We start from the raw sequence: 17,136 nt of genomic DNA on the forward strand, positions 1-17,136 counted from the left end.
TCTCCTCCACGATCAGATCGTAGGAATTTTATTTTCTTGTTACGATGATTTTCTACTTCACTCTAAAATTCTTTGAACTTTTCAAATGTTTCAGACTTATGTTTCATTAAGTAGATATACCCATATCTGCTTAAGTCATCTATGAAGGTGAGAAAATAACGATATCCGCCACGAGCCTCAATATTCATCGGACCACATACATCTGTATGTATGATTTCCAATAAATCTGTTGCTCTCTCCATAGTACCGGAGAACGGTGTTTTAGTCATCTTGCCCATGAGGCACGGTTCGCAAGTACCAAGTGATTCATAATCAAGTGGTTCCAAAAGTCCATCAGTATGGAGTTTCTTCATGCGCTTTACACCGATATGACCTAAACGGCAGTGCCACAAATAAGTTGCACTATCATTATCAACTCTGCATCTTTTGGCTTCAACACTATGAATATGTGTGTCACTACTATCGAGATTCAATAAAAATAGACCACTCTTTAAGGGTGCATGACCATAAAAGATATTACTCATATAAATAGAACAACCATTATTCTCTGATTTAAATGAATGACCGTCTCGCATCAAACAAGATCCAGATATAATGTTCATGCTTAACGCTGGCACCAAATAACAATTATTTAGGTCTAATATTAATCCCGAAGGTAGATGTAGAGGTAGCGTGCCGACTGCGATCACATCGACTTTGGAACCGTTTCCCACGCGCATCGTCACCTCGTCCTTAGCCAATCTTCGCTTAATCCGTAGTCCCTGTTTCGAGTTGCAAATATTAGCAACAGAACCAGTATCAAATACCCAGGTGCTACTGCGAGCATTAGTAAGGTACACACCAATAACATGTATATCACATATACCTTTGTTCACCTTGCCATCCTTCTTATCCGCCAAATACATGGGGCAGTTCCGCTTCCAGTGACCAGTCTGCTTGCAGTAGAAGCACTCAGTTTCAGGCTTAGGTCCAGGTTTGGGTTTCTTCTCTTGAGTAGCAACTTGCTTGCCGTTCCTTTTGAAGTTCCCCTTCTTCTTCCCTTTGCCCTTTTTGTTGAAACTAGTGGTCTTTTTGACCATCAACACTTGATGCTCCTTCTTGATTTCTACCTCCGCAGCTTTTAGCATTGCGAAGAGCTCGGGAATAGTCTTATTCATTTCTTGCTTATTATAGTTCATCACGAAGCTCTTGTAGCTTGGTGGCAGTGATTGGAGAATTCTGTCAATGACGCAATCATCTGGAAGATTAACTCCCAATTGAATCAAGTGATTATTATACCCAGACATTTTGATTATATGCTCACTGACAGAACTGTTCTCCTCCATCTTGCAGCTATAGAACTTATTGGAGACTTCATATCTCTCAATCCGGGCATTTGCTTGAAATATTAACTTCAACTCCTGGAACATCTCATATGCTCCATGACGTTCAAAACATCGTTGAAGTCCCGATTCTAAGCCGTAAAGCATGGCACACTGAACTATCGAGTAGTCATCAGCTTTGCTCTGCCAGACGTTCATAACATCCGGTGTTGCTCCAGCAGCAGGCCTGGCACCCAGCGGTGCTTCCAGGATGTAATTCTTCTGTGCAGCAATGAGGATAATCCTCAAGTCACGGACCCAGTCCGTGTAATTGCTACCATCATCTTTCAACTTTGCTTTCTCAAGGAACGCATTAAAATTCAACGGAACAGCAGCACGAGCCATCTATCTACAATCAAGCATAAACAAGCAAGATACTATCAGGTACTAAGTTTCATGATAAATTTAGGTTCAATTAATTTACTTAAAAGAACTCCCACTTAGATAGACATCCCTCTAATCCTCTAAGTGATTACGTGATCCAAATCAACTAAACCATGTCCGATCATCACGTGAGATGGAGTAGTTTCATTGGTGAACATCATTATGTTGATCATATCTACTATATGATTCACGCTCGACCTTTCGGTCTCCGTGTTCCGAGGCCATATCTGTATATGCTTGGCTCGTCAAGTATAACCTGAGTATTCCGCGTGTGCAACTGTTTTGCACCCGTTGTATTTGAACATAGAGCCTATCACACCCGATCATCACGTGGTGTCTCAGCACGAAGAACTTTCGCAACGGTGCATACTCAGGGAGAACACTTCTTGATAATTAGTGAGAGATCATCTTATAATGCTACCGTCAATCAAAGCAAGATAAGATGCATAAAAGATAAACATCACATGCAATCAATATAAGTGATATGATATGGCCATCATCATCTTGTGCTTGTGATCTCCATCGAAGCACCGTTGTGATCACCATCGTCACCGGCGCGACACCTTGATCTCCATCGTAGCGTCGTTGTCGTCACGCCAATCTTATGCTTCCACGACTATCGCTACCGCTTAGTGATAAAGTAAAGCATTACAGCGCGATTGCATTGCATACAATAAAGCGACATCCATATGGCTCCTGCCAGTTGCCGATAACTCGGTTACAAAACATGATCATCTCATACAATAAAATTTAGCATCATGTCTTGACCATATCACATCACAACATGCCCTGCAAAAACAAGTTAGACGTCCTCTACTTTGTTGTTGCAAGTTTTACGTGGCTGCTACGGGCTTAAGCAAGAACCAATCTTACCTACGCATCAAAACCACAACGATAGTTTTTCAAGTTGGTGTTGTTTTAACCTTCGCAAGGACCGGGCGTAGCCACACTCGGTTCAACTAAAGTTGGAGAAACTGTCACCCGCAAGCCACCTATGTGCAAAGCACGTCGGGAGAACCAGTCTCGCGTAAGCGTACGCGTAATGTCGGTCCGGGCCGCTTCGTCCAACAATACCGCCGAACCAAAGTATGACATGCTGGTAAGCAGTATGACTTATATCGCCCACAACTCACTTGTGTTCTACTCGTGCATATAACATCAACATATGAAACCTAGGCTCGGATGCCATTGTTGGGGAACGTAGTAATTTCAAAAAATTTCCTACGCACACGCAAGATCATGGTGATGCATAGCAACGAGAGGGGAGAGTGTGATCTACGTACCCTTGTAGGTCGACAAAGGAAGCGTTTGGTTGATCTAGTCGTACGTCTCCACGGTCCGACCGATCAAGCACCGAAACTACGGCACCTCCGAGTTCTAGCACACGTTCAGCTCGATGACGATCCCCGGGCTCCGATCCAGCAAAGCGTCGGGGAAGAGTTCCGTCAGCACGACGGCGTGGTGACGATCTTGATGTACTACCGTCGCAGGGCTTCGCCTAAGCACTGCTACAATATGACCGAGGTGGAATATGGTGGAGGGGGGCACCGCACACGACTAAAGAACGATCACGAAGATCAACTTGTGTCTAGGGGTGCGCCCCTGCCCCCGTATATAAAGGAGCAAGGGGAGGAGGCCGGCCGGCCCCTATAGGCGCGCCAGGAGGAGACCTCCTCCTAGTAGGAGTAGGACTCCTACTAGGAGGGGGAAAGAAGTGGGGAGGGAGAGGGAAAGGGGGGCGCCGCCCCCCCTCTCCTAGTCCAATTCGGACCAGGGGGAGGAGGCGCGCAGCCCACCTCTGGCTGCCCCTCTCTCTCTCCACTAAGGCCCATATGGCCCATTACTTCTCCCGGGGGGGGGGGGTCCGTTAACCCTCCGGCTTTCCGGTTTTCTCCGAAATCACCCGGAACACTTCCGGTGTCCAAATATAGCCGTCCAATATATCAATCTTTATGTCTCGACCATTTCGAGACTCCTCGTCATGTAGAGGCATACTAGTGACACTCTGTTTGTCTATGTATTCACACATGTATTATGTTTCCAGTTAATACAGTTCTAGCATGAATAATAAACATTTATCATGATATAAGGAAATAAATAATAACTTTATTATTGCCTCTAGGGCATATTTCCTTCACGAAGAAAAATTTGAGCTCGGATGAAATGTTTGAGATCATAGCAATTGCGCCCGACGGCCAACCGATTGAACCCCTCCGGACAAAGAGCGCATTTGTTGCTCAGTGCGGGGTTTTGGTTAGGGACAAGATCCCGATCAGCATCCATCAAAGGTTTACGGAAGACCCTGAGGTGTCTTATGTCAATGATATGCAGAAAAATGATCTTTGGACTGAGCTGAAGTCAAATTTCACCCTACCGCCAGATGATAATCTAGAGAAGCCAGTTAAAGAGCAATTAATCAAGTCTTTTGCTCTTAAGAGGATGGCAGAACTATTCAGGAGGTGGAAGAAAGATCTGAATAAGTTTGTCGAAAATAATGAGACAGCAGAATTCAAGGGCAGATATGAGAAGATCAGAGATCACTGGCCCGCATTTGTGGCCCACAAGACATCGGAAAAGAGTAAGAAGATGTCGGCGACAAACAAGCAAAATGCTGCGAAGAAGAAGCATCACCATCGCACGGGGTCAGGTGCCTACCTCGTAGCCCGGCCTAAGTGGGCCAAGACTGAGAATGATTTGGTTGATAAAGGGATCGATCCAGAGACAATTAACTGGCCAGACCGTTGCCGGACTTGTTTCTTCGGGGCTGGCTGAACCTTGGACCGTGTAACAGGGAAGTGCATTTGGATGAACGATCAAATGGACATACCAGTTAGGAAGCTTCAGCAGTATATCGAAGCAGCGCAGCAAGGGACGTTCTTTCCAGACAGAGAGAACGACGAGCTCACAATGGCCCTCGGGAATCCTGAGCACCCTGGACGGACACGAGGCACGCCAGGCTCCATTCCGTGGAAGGTTGGGTTTCCGGACGCAGGCGGTTACAAATCCCATGAGAGGAGGAAAAAGTGCAGCAGACCCAAATGGAGGCGCTGCAAGCAAGGGTACAAGCGATAGAGGAACAAGAAGCAAATCGCAGCAAACGTACTACCGAAGCTTCCCCCGAAGCTACCCCGCCATCTCAGCGGAGAAGCAGCGTGGCTTCCACCGAGCTGCTTCAGCCGGAGCATGCCTTGACGGCTCCTGCTAGCTATCCCGTGGATGCTATCACGGAGTCTCAAAATTGCCACATTATGACGCAATGGATGAATTTGAAGGTCAAGGCGGCTGTTGGCTCTGTTTATCCTACTGAACCCGGTGCAACTTTTCACTGCCGGCCGATTCCAAAAGGATATGCTAGGGTGATGGTGGATGAAATAACGGAGGGATTTGAGGACCTCCAGCTTGACCACCCTACCGGTGAAGGGGAGACTAGGCTGGGGTCTGCTCTGAAGACTCCATGCCTATGGCGGAAGGAGCTCATCAACCTTCCGAACTGGACGCCTCCGCCTCCTCCTCCGGCAAGTCAGGGCACTCCGCCTCCTCCACCGCCTCCTCCTCCGGCGAGTCAGGGCACTCCGCCTTCTCCACCGCCTCCTCCTCCGGCGAGTGACGATCAGGGCACTCGACCGGCTCCTTCTCCAGCGCGTGGCGGCACTCCGCCTCCTTCTCCGCCTGCGCCGACGCGCCCGAGCAGCCAGCCTCCTCCTTCTCCGCCTCGTCAGCAAGGGCGGAAGAGACCTGCCGCCGCTCCGGCTGCTCCGGCGCGTCATAGTCCTTCTCCTCCGCCTCGTAAGCAAGTAAAGAAGACAACTGCTCCGTCTTCTCTGCCGGCGTCTAGCAGTACAGCCAGAGGCGGGAGGAAATACAGATTTGGTCCTTCTCTGAAGACTCCAGAGAAGTTACCATACGATTGGACCCCGGAGGAGAACGCCGAGATCGCACGAGAAGAAGTGAGGAACTACTTTGAAGGGGTGAAAGCAAAGAAACTTCCACCTCCGGAGGAGAAGGTAGATCCGGTGAAAGCGAAGTGCACTCTGGCTTCCCTGACAAAACCACCCAAGTCTCCGCCGAAAGGAAACTATGAGCGCATTATTGGAAAGGAATTTGCCGAAGCGGAGCGGTCGGGAAGTACTGTTAGTGATCAAAGGCTGAAAGAACGACGAGCTGGGAAACAAATTGCCCAGCTCGGCGAACAAGCGAAGCAATCGTGCCCCCCGCTCAAGGTTCCTAGCGACAACGTCGCTAATGATCCGAGGATGGTGCCCGGTTATAGCAATCTTGACGATTACCTGCCCGACGATGTACATTATGATTTCATGGAGGTGCAGATACAAAGATACGAGTACGGGAAGCCTCTCGTCAAAGATGAAAGATCTCTATCAACGATGATGCGAAGATTGCATGATTGGTACTTGAAAATCTGCAGAGACTCTGGGGGGGAGGAGTACTTTGTATGTGAAAGTTAAAAAGGAGCATGACCTCGTTGGAATTGAACTGTTGCCTGTTCCATTCGAGGAGTTCTTTCAGTTTTTCAATCAATTGGCCCTCGATAAAACAACGGTCGCCTGCTACTGTCTGTAAGTAGTACTACTTCTGTCATTAAGTCTCTCTATATAGCTCAGCTCTTTCATTGCATGTATTTATAATCATCCTCAATATATTATGCTGATTGTAGATCACCGAATTGAAGAAAAGACAAGTCGGTGATATTGGGTTCATTAACACATATCTCATAGATGCAACTCAGGTTAAATTTCATGCCGCAGATACGGAGGCCAACTTGCTACGATCGTTGGTAATAAATGAAAACAAAGATATAATACTCTTTCCTTACAACTTCAAGTGAGTGTTACTGTCTTGTGCGTATTCGGTTTCCCTTATATATTAGTGAAGGTTATAGTAATGTAATTGATGAGTTAGGCATGCGTGTGCAGTTACCACTATATATCTCCTAGAGATTAAGCTTGAGCAGGGACTAGTAACCGTCTTAGACTCAAGACGAAAAGATCCCCAGGACTATGCAGACATGACTCAAATACTCGAGAAGTAAGTTAAATCGATCATTATCCACCATATCAGCAACTTTGTTAATTTCCTGATATATCAAGTAATTGTTTTCTTTGTCTGGCAGGGTTTGGAAAAAATTCTCCAAAAAAGCTCCAGGACTCCCGAAGAAGCCGCAATTTAGACACCCGAAAGTAAGTACTATAGTAGCATGTTCCGTGCATCTCCTATTGATTCAAGCGCTAGTTTCATCAATACCATTTGGCATTCTTGCTTATCAGTTTGATTGACCTCTATTTCTTGTAAAGTGGTTGTGGCAGGAACAAGGGAATGATTTCTGTGGATACTACGTTTGCGAGTCCATCCGCCACACGACCTGTGAGCGTGGCTACACTGACGAACAATATGAAGTACGTAAATAGCAACATTCACAATTTTATTTTATTACCATCATTTGTGTTGAGTTTCATTCATTCATATATATATATGTATTGACCCCTTCTTCAAATTAGATGTTTCGGAAGCGGGATGAACTCCTAGCACCAGCTCGCATGCGAGAAATTCAAGAGGAATTGTGTCAGAGTAAATAGCCATGGGTAGCCTAGCCGGCCTCCCCTAGCACTTCTGAAAAAGTTACGAGCCCGCCCGGCTCTCAAGAATCCAAGACATGTGGCCGCCTTTCCCTAGCTGGCAGCGATCAAGGCCGGCTTTCGGAAGGCGGTCCGGCTTTAGCCCTCACGAGAAGGCTGACTCCAAGAAGCCGGCTACGAGAGGGCCGACTCCAAGAAGCCGGCTCCCCGTAAAGCAGTCAAGACCATACCCACAAAGTTCGCACCCACCTAACGGCGGTGCGACGGGGCGTGGCTACAGAAGAGCCTGCCACCCCCGAATCCCGGGGCACGCCTGGCACAGTGCGCCGTACGGGGTAGGCATGACCCGTCCGGCGCAGCACTGTTGCCATGTTGACCCTGGCCTCACCCACGACGGGCCGCCAGCGCGGCCCACAGGCGGTGGGCCCCTTTGAGCAGAGAGACGGCCGAAGGCGGCCATGCTTCCAACCAGTCGGCCCAAGATAGAGCCGGCTCCCCGCAGCCGGCTTGCCGCCTCCCTCGAAGAAGACGCCCCATTAAGTAGACAGGACGCGGTAAGGCTACAGCGATCGCCCGACAGGCTGCGGTACTGTAGCCACGCTTACCACGATGAAGCTCTCGTCAACTAGATGAAGCCACAGTAACCAGCCGCCGACCAGGCCCTAGACAGTGGGGCCTGCCTGTCGACCAAGGAGCCGGCAGCCGGCGGGACCCACCAGTCGGCGGGCCCCAGCAGCCGGCGCAGAAGCCGGCGAGCGCAGTCACCGACGGCTGGGACCCGCGCCCAGTCGGATTACCATTGTACCCCCGGGGGGTGGGCCTATATAAACCCCCCGGGGCACCCATGAAAAGGGTTCGACCCCCTACTAGTTCTAGACACCACACAAGGAGAAGAAGCAGGCTAGCCGTGCCCTTTCTTCATCCTCCCCCCAAAAACAGCTCAAGGAGCGTTGTGTAGCTACTTGATTCATTGAGTGAGCATGCGGAGACCCCGCCGAGCAGCAGTAGGGGTGTTATCTCCTCGGAGAGCCCCAAAGCTGGGTAAGATCCGCCGGCGTGCATGTCTTCGCCTCATCCCGCTTCCAGGCACCGGCGATGTCTTACTGGCTCCCATAATGATAAGCCACCCGTTGGCATATGTCGCACCCACCACCCGACATTTGGCGCCCACCGTGGGGCTAGGCGCACCGTCGTCCGGAGACCTGTTCTGGACGGGAACCCTCTTCCTCCCCAGCGAGCGTAGCCAGCCCGACACGCCCGATGGCGCTTGCCACGACGCGCTGCAAGGCGTCACCAGCATCTGCGCGGCAAGCGGCCTCGCCGATCTCCCTGACGAGACCTTCATCTCCGACGAGCTCGCCTCTGATGCGGGCACTGACCGCCTCGCCAACCTTCTCGGCCAGCTCCATGTCTCCAGCGAGCCCGCTGCGGACCTGTAGTCGGTTGGCTCCACCGACCCGATGCCTGTCGACTACGACACGGCCTCCTACGACACCTTCCCCACCAACGTTGCGATCTACAACGACCCGCTTCCTCGAGCCGACGGCTGCGATGCTGTCACCGCTGAAGTGATGGTTGTCGGCCACGGCGGCCTGGCCGACGAGAGCGCCCGCGACGCCTCACGCGCGGCGGCCCACGACTTGTCCGTTCCTCTCCCGGCCGACGGTGACGACGAAGCACTGGAAGCACGCCGCCTCGCCCTCCTTGCAGAGGGCCGGAGGCTGGCCTCCGTCAGACGCCTCACTGAGGCCTACCAGTGCGAAGCTGACCGCACCGCCTTCGGCACGCCGGCCCCGGGCGGGCCAAGCCGGGCCGGCCTTGTCAAGCAACGCGGCGCCGTCATCGCCGACACACTGGGAGTCGACCGCCCGGTCTATGCCACTCCGCTAGAGAACTTGCGTGCCGCCCAGGCGGCCGTAGACGAGCTGGACGGCCTGGAGGCCGAAGACCTTCCCCTCATGACCCGGCGCATCCAGCAATTGATTGACGCCGCCGCGCAGCGGCACGAAGCCGACGCTCGCGCGGAAAGCCTTCCCCCGCACCGAGAACACGGCGCGACGTCCCGGACACCGACTACGAGCAATACCCGCGCGCGACGCGAGAAGGAGCCGGCTACCAGCCGCAGCCGGACCCGGGTCTCCATCGAGCGGGACGCGGACGGTCATCCCCGAGCCATGGAATGGCGGGGCGACCCGCCTCCACCTCTGCCCCGTGGAGAGAGATATCCCGCCTCGCCGCCAGTGGCGCACCCGACTCTCAGCGGCCGGCTGGGCCGCCGCGAAGGAATCGGCGAGAACGACGCCCGTCATCGGATCGACCGCCTGGCGCGATCGCTGGCAGTGGAAGAAGAAGACGATGTCGGCCCGCCTTGTTTTGGCCCCCGCATCCGCGACGTGCCCTTTCCCAAAGGGTTCTCGCTCCCAAGAGACACGCCCAAGTACAACGGCTCCGTGAAGCCGGAAGATTGGTTGATCGACTACTCCACCGCGGTTAGCATAGCCAACGGCAACCGGCGCGTCGCCGTGAAGTACGTGCCCCTCATGCTGCAGGGCACGGCGCGGACCTGGCTCAACAGCCTCAAGCCGCGTAGCATCAACAGTTGGCTAGACTTCACAGAAGCCTTCATCCGCAACTTCACCAGCACCTACAAGCGGGCTCCCAAGCCCAGACAGCTTTCCTTGTGCGTACAAGGCCCCGCCGAGTCCACTCGCGATTACCTCACGCGTTGGGCCGAGCTCCGCAACTCCTGTGAAGGGGTGCACGAGGTACAAGCCATAGAATACTTCATAGCCGGATGCCGAGAAGGCACCCTCCTCAAGCACAAGCTCCTCTGCGACGAGCCGGCTACCCTCGACGAGCTTCTAGACATAGCGGACAAGTACGCCACCGCTGACTCCTCGATGAAGATCGAGCTTCGGGTAGACGCGTCCGGAAAGGTACTCAACCCGGCGCCCAAGACGCCGGCTGGGGATTCCGGCCGACTCCCCCACTCGAACGATCACAAGCGCAAGGGCCCCGCGCCGCCTCCCGCCAGTCGGCAGGTGGCCACGGTCGAAGATGCGCCGCCTGAAGAGCGACCGGCGCCCAAGAAGCCCAAGGGCGGTAGGCCGGTTTGGCAGCCCGCCTTCTCCTACGAGCAAACCCTCGATGCCCCTTGCAAGTTCCACAGCGGCGCGAAGCCATCCAACCACACGACCCGGAAGTGCAACTGGCTCACCCGAATCTCTAAGGGCGAGGGGCTCTTGCCACCTCCGCCTGCCGGCCCGCCGCCTCCGCCTCCGCCGCCTCCGGCCGCCCGGCCCGCAGTCGGAGCCGTGCATGACGAGTTCCCTGATGAACAAGCAACCTACATCGTCTTCACCAGCCAGCCCGAAGACCGGCGCAGCAAACGCCGAGAGCACCAGGAAGTCAGCGTGGTCGCTGCCAACCCCGCTGGACACATGCATTGGTCAGAAAAGCCCATCAGCTGGAGCCGGGCCGACCATCCGGAGGTGATGCCGTCTCCCGGCTCTTATGCTTTGGTCCTGGAAGCCACCCTTGCGACGGACAGACGTGCCGCCCGCTTCTCCCGTGTGTTGATAGACGGCGGGAGCAGCATCAACATCCTGTATCGTGACACCCTGGAGAAGTTGAACGTCAAGACAAAACAGCTCACGCCCACTCGGACAGTGTTCCACGGCATCGTACCCGGCCTGTCCTGCGCCCCCAATGGCAAAATCAAGATTGATGTACTTTTTGGGGACAAGGAACATTTCCACCGGGAAGCGATCCGGTTTGAAGTGGTGGACTTGGAGAGCCCTTACCATGCATTGCTGGGCCGACCTGCTTTGGACAAATTCATGGCAGTTCCCCACTATGCCTACCTCAAGATGAAGATACCAAGCACCAAAGGCGTCATCACCATAGCCGGTGATTACAAGAAGTCCTCCGAGTGCGCAGCGACCAGCAGCCGGCTGGTCGAGTCCCTTGTGATCGCCGATGAGAAGAAGATGCTGGACCGTGTCGTGGCCATAGCCGGCAAGCAGTCGGCCGTGTCCCCCGACCCCAAGGAGCATGATACTCAAGGGTCTTTCCAGCCGGCCAAGGAGACGAAGAAGATACCTCTTGACCCCGAGCATCCAGAGAGGTTTGCCATCATTGGGGCAAACCTGAACAGCAAATAGGAAGGCGAGCTCGCCGATTTCCTCCATGAGAATCGGGACATCTTTGCATGGTCCCCCAAGGACATGCCGGGTGTTCCGAGGAAATTCGCCGAGCACAAACTACATGTTCGAGAAGACGCAAAGCCAGTCAGACAACCCCTTCGCCGACTGTCGGAGGAGAAACGCAGGATTGTAGGGGAGGAGATAGCCCGGCTCTTGGCGGCCGGCTTTATCATGGAAGTTTTCTTTCCAGAGTGGCTCGCCAACCCGGTCCTTGTGCTAAAGAAGAATAACAAGTGGCGCATGTGTACAGACTACACAAGTCTCAACAAGGCTTGCCCCAAAGATCCTTTTGCCCTGCCAAGGATTGACCAAGTGATAGACTCCACGGCCGGATGCGAGCTGTTGAGTTTTTTGGATGCTTACTCCGGATATCACCAGATAAAGCTAGACCCGGACGACCGCCTGAAGACCGCCTTCATCACGCCGTTCGGTGCCTTCTGTTACCTGACTATGACATTCGGCTTGAGAAATGCCAGTGCCACCTTTCAGCGTTGCATGCAGAAGTGCCTCCTCATGCAGCTCGGCAGGAATGCTCACGTTTACGTGGACGACATCATGGTGAAGACGGAGAAGCGTGGCACCTTGCTGGAAGACCTCAAGGAAACATTTGAGAACCTGCGCCGGTTCCAAATCAAGCTTAACCCCGAGAAATGCGTGTTCGGGGTGCCAGCCGGCCAGCTCCTAGGCTTCCTGGTCTCCGAACGCGGCATCGAATGCAACCCGGTGAAGATCAAGGCCATCGAGAGAATGGCGATCCCTACCAAGCTTCGAGACATTCAGAAGTTCACCGGGTGCTTGGCCTCCTTGAACCGCTTCATGAGCCGGCTCGGAGAGAAAGCTCTCCCCCTCTACCGCCTCATGAAGAAGAGCACTCACTTCGAGTGGAACGACCAGGCCGACCAAGCTTTTCATGAGCTGAAGAAGATGCTGGCCACGCCGCTTGTCCTCGCGGCGCCGACTGAGAAAGAGCCCATGCTCCTTTACATCGCTACAACCAGCCGGGTGGTCAGCACCATCATCGTAGTCCAGCGCCCGGAAGAAGGCCGAGCCTAGCCGGTCCAGAGGCCGGTGTATTATTTGAGCGAGGTGCTGTCCGCCTCAAAGCAGAACTACCCGCACTACCAAAAGATGTTTTACGTCGTGTACTTCACCGCCAAGAAGCTAAAACCCTACTTTCAAGAGCATCCTGTCACGGTCGTATGCACTGCCCCGCTAGCCGAGATCATAGGCAGCCGGGATGCATCCCGCCGGGTGGCGAAATGGGCCATCGAGCTGGCCCCGTACACGATCTTCTACCAGCACCGCACTGCCATCAAGTCCCAAGCACTGGCCGACTTCCTCGTCGACTGGGCCGAGACCCAGTACCTGCCGCCGGCTCCCGACTCCACCCATTGGCGCATGCACTTCGACGGGTCCAAGATGCGCACCGGCTTGGGAGCCGGCATCGTCCTTACCTCTCCCAAAGGCGACAAGCTCAGATACACGCTACAGATCCACTTTGCCACCTCCAACAATGTGGCCGAGTACGAGGCGCTCATACATGGGCTCCGGCTTGCCAAAGAGCTTGGCATTCGCCGGATCCTATGTTATGGCGACTCGGACCTGGTAGTCCAGCAATCATCCGGCGACTGGGACGCCAAGGACGCAAATATGGCGAGCTACCGTTTCCTGGTCCAACAACTCAGCGGATACTTTGAAGGATGCGAATTCCTCCACGTACCACGAGCTGACAACAAGCCAGCCGATGCGCTGGCTCGAATAGGCTCCACTCGGCAAGCAATTCCAACCGGCGTCGCTCTACAACGCCTCCTCAAGCCGTCTATCAAGCCATCTCCGGAATCCGATTCCATCTTCGTGCCGCCTGACCCCGATGCGGCCAGGTCCGGCTCGAAGAACCAAGTAGCCGACCCCAAGACCCCCGTAGCCGACCCGGCGACTTCGGCAGCCGGCTCGGGGACTTCGGCAGCCGGCTCGGGGACTTTGGCAACCGGCTCGGGGACTTCGGCAGCCGGCTCGGGGACTGCGGTAGCCGGCCCGGGGACTGCACCAGCACTACAGCCGGCGGCTGACTCCAGCACCTCACCGCCCAGCCCGCCCACCCTGGTGGCAGTAGCCACTTTGGCAGTAGAAGAAGTCGCGGCTCCATCATGGGCTCAGTCCATCCTCAACTTCCTAGTAAACCAAGACCTGCCGGCTGACGAAACAGAAGCAAGACAAGTCCAGCGTCGAGCTAGAGCGTACACAATCGTCAACAGAGAACTACTCAAGCGCAGCGTCACTGGAATCCTCCAACCGTGCGTCGAGCAAGAGAAGGGCATTGCAATCCTCACAGACATTCACCAAGGAGAATGCGGCCACCATGCGGCCTCAAGATCACTTGTCGCCAAAGCCTTCCGCCATGGTTTCTTCTGGCCGACTGCTTTGCATGACGCCAAAGAATTAGTCAAGCATTGCAAGGGCTGCCAGCTCTTCAGCTCCAAGCAAAACATGCCGGCTTCGGCACTCAAGACCATTCCCCTCACTTGGCCCTTTGCCATTTGGGGACTGGACATGGTGGGCCCATTCAAGACGGCGCGCGGTGGCATGACGCATTTGCTCGTCGCCGTGGACAAATTCACCAAGTGGGTTGAGGCAAAGCCGATCAAGAAGCTGAATGGGCCGACTGCCGTGATGTTCATCGCGGACATAACAACTCGGTACGGCGTGTCGCACAACATCATCACCGACAATGGCACAAATTTCGCCAAAGGAGCCTTGGCACGTTTCTGCGCTGCCCAAGGTATCCGGCTAGACTTAGCATCCGTCGCCCACCCGTAGTCAAACGGCCAGGTCGAGCGAGCCAACGGCCTCATCCTCTCCGGCATCAAGCCCCGACTGCTTGTACCTCTGGAGCGCTCAGCCGGCTGTTGGCTCGACGAGCTGCCGGCTGTCCTCTGGAGTCTGCGCACTACACCAAACAAGTCAACCGGCTTCACCCCTTTCTTCCTTATGTATGGTGTTGAGGCAGTCATCCCAACTGACATCGAATTCGACTCGCCTCGAGTAACCATGTACACGGAAGCGGAGGCCAAGGAAGCACGAGAAGACGGCGTCGACCTGCTGGAAGAAAGCCGGCTGTTAGCCCTCAGCCGGTCTGCAATTTACCAGCAGGGTTTGCGCCGCTACCATAGCCGGAAGGTTAGGCCAAGATCTTTCCAAGAGGGCGACCTTGTACTCCGGCTGATCCAGCGAACAGCCGGCCAGCACAAGCTCTCAGCCCCTTGGGAAGGCCCTTCCGTCATCAGCAGAGCTCTAGGCAATGACTCCTACTACCTGATCGATGCACAGAAGCCGAAGGCACGCAAGAGAAACGACTCCGGCAATGAGTCGGAACGGCCATGGAACGCCAACCTCCTTCGAAGATTTTACAGTTGAAAGGCAGTATGTATCACGCTAACTTTTGTATTAAGTACAAGACAATAGGCTCCCCGAGGAGGGCTCGGGGACTGCCATCCCTTATTTATGAATGAAAAGTATCATGCTTATGACCTTCTCGTATCATTTACTTATTCCGTCCGGCACCGAGTTCGACTAGTCGGCTCGGGGACTGGCCGACTGAAGTTATGTTAGAAGTCCTACCCGCAGTCAGACAAGTAGTGTGCCGGCTCTCAAGCCTTCTCTTGCCAAAAGTCGCAGTTCGAAGAATCGGCTGTCCGGCTGGCAAGAGTTAAAGGTAGGAACGACCACCCACACGAAAAACGGCTAGGGACTAATGGACTAATATAACAAAAGCCGGTTTTTCTCACACCGCCGACCGGCTACCAGAGTAGCCGGCCGGCCGGTTTCCATTCACTTTACTTTAATCCAAGAAAGCTCAAGTACTTGCCTCCCCAAAGAGGGAAGGCGGCAAAGGAAAAAGCCTAAGGATAAACAAGCATACGCGAATGGAAACCAAACATGCACATGATAATATTTGCATAAAAAGACCTCCAAGAGGCCAGCATTCAACATAGTTTGGATACAACCCCAGTGGGTGGAACTGTGAAAACTTAACAAAAGATTGTTCAAAGACAACAAAGCAGGAAAGATAAAGACGGCAGGTCAAGCTGGCGGAGCGGCCGACAAGCCAGACTAGTTGGCGGAGACGGTCGTGCCGGCTGAAGGAGCGGCCGGCTAACGAACTTCGGCTTGGTCGCCGCCTCCCGCAGAGGGCGCGCTTCCACGCGCCTCGTTGCTAGAGGCACGGTCGGCCTGAGGTCGGCTGGTTGTTCCACCAGCCGGCTCGACGTCTCCGCCATCCTCGTCTTCGTCTTCTTCGCCCTCGTCGCTGGAGGCAATCTCCTCCGCCGAGTCCTCGCCCACCGCCGGGTTCAGCCCGAACCACTCCTCCGGCTGAGAGACACCGTCATCATCGATTTCGGGTGCGAAAACGCTGATGTCAGTGCACTCGGCGATCGTTGAAGCCCGCTGGGCGATAGCCGGCCTCACCGCCTCCAGCTCCGCGTCGGCCTCCATCTGCCAAGTGTGCAGCAGGTCCAGGCTCAGCCCTGGGTACCAAGCCCGAACGAATTCCAACGCCCGCCCGGCTCCGAGGCGGGCCGCTGACGCTTTCCAAGCCTCGAAGCGACCAACTGCGACTTCCAGCCAGTCGGCAGTTCGGCTTGGAGTGCGGGGCATCGTCTCGCCAGGCCAGAGGGTGGCCAGCACTTGCGCCCCGGCACGTTGGAGCCGGCGAAGCATCCGATGAGCCGGCTGCAACCGTGCCTGGACAGCCAGGAGCTGCTCCTCAAGGGTCCGGTTTGCATCCGGCGCGATGTCGGCCCCCGCTTGCCGGCGCGCCTCGCGATGGGCCTCAATGCTTTGGGCGGCGAAGGCGGAGTAGCCCGGGAAGTAATCTGCAAGAAACAACAAGCAACAGCTCAAGATAAGTCAAAAGACCCAGGCGGCAAGGGGCAGGAGAAGGGCCGAGGAAGGCAACTTACCGTCGATCAAGTCCTCGATCCGGCCGAAGCCTTCGTCCAGGGCTCGCCGGGTCTCAGACCAGTTCGCCGCCTCCATCTCATACTCCGCCAGCAAGGTGGCTTCACTTTCCCGCGCCGCCTGCAGGGCCGCTTTGTGGCTTTCCTCTTGGTCGGCCAGCTTCTTGGCCAGGCGATCCCATTCCTGGACCAAGGCAGCGCACTCGGCCTCTTTGGTGTAAAGGGCGGCCTTCGCTTCGCCAAGATCCTTCCTCAAGTCAGCGTTGGCCCCTGAAGACAAAGAAAAAGAAAAATCAATAAGAAAAGAGACGTCAAGAAAGATCAGACCCGACTGCGCAGCAGTCTGCCCGAATCTCGGGGACTACACCCAGTGGGTGCGCTGACGCGCCCCCACAGGAGACAGACAAAACCAAGTACTTACTTCGGCTGTCGGCCAGGTCGTCGGTCCGCCGGCTCAACTCTCGAGCCTGGGAGTCGAAGGCGGCAGCACGAAGGTTGTGGTATTCCTGAAAATTCAGAAAAAAGCAAAGTAAGATAGCCGTCGAGAAAGATCCGACCCAACTGCACAGCAGTCGGCCCGAATCTCGGGGACTACACCCAGTGGGTGCGCTGACGCGCCCCCATGGAAGAAATCAAG

The sequence above is a fragment of the Triticum urartu genome, chromosome 7A (assembly GCF_056163025.1).
Source record: "Triticum urartu cultivar PI428250 chromosome 7A, HENAU_Tu73, whole genome shotgun sequence".
NCBI lineage: Eukaryota > Viridiplantae > Streptophyta > Magnoliopsida > Poales > Poaceae > Triticum > Triticum urartu.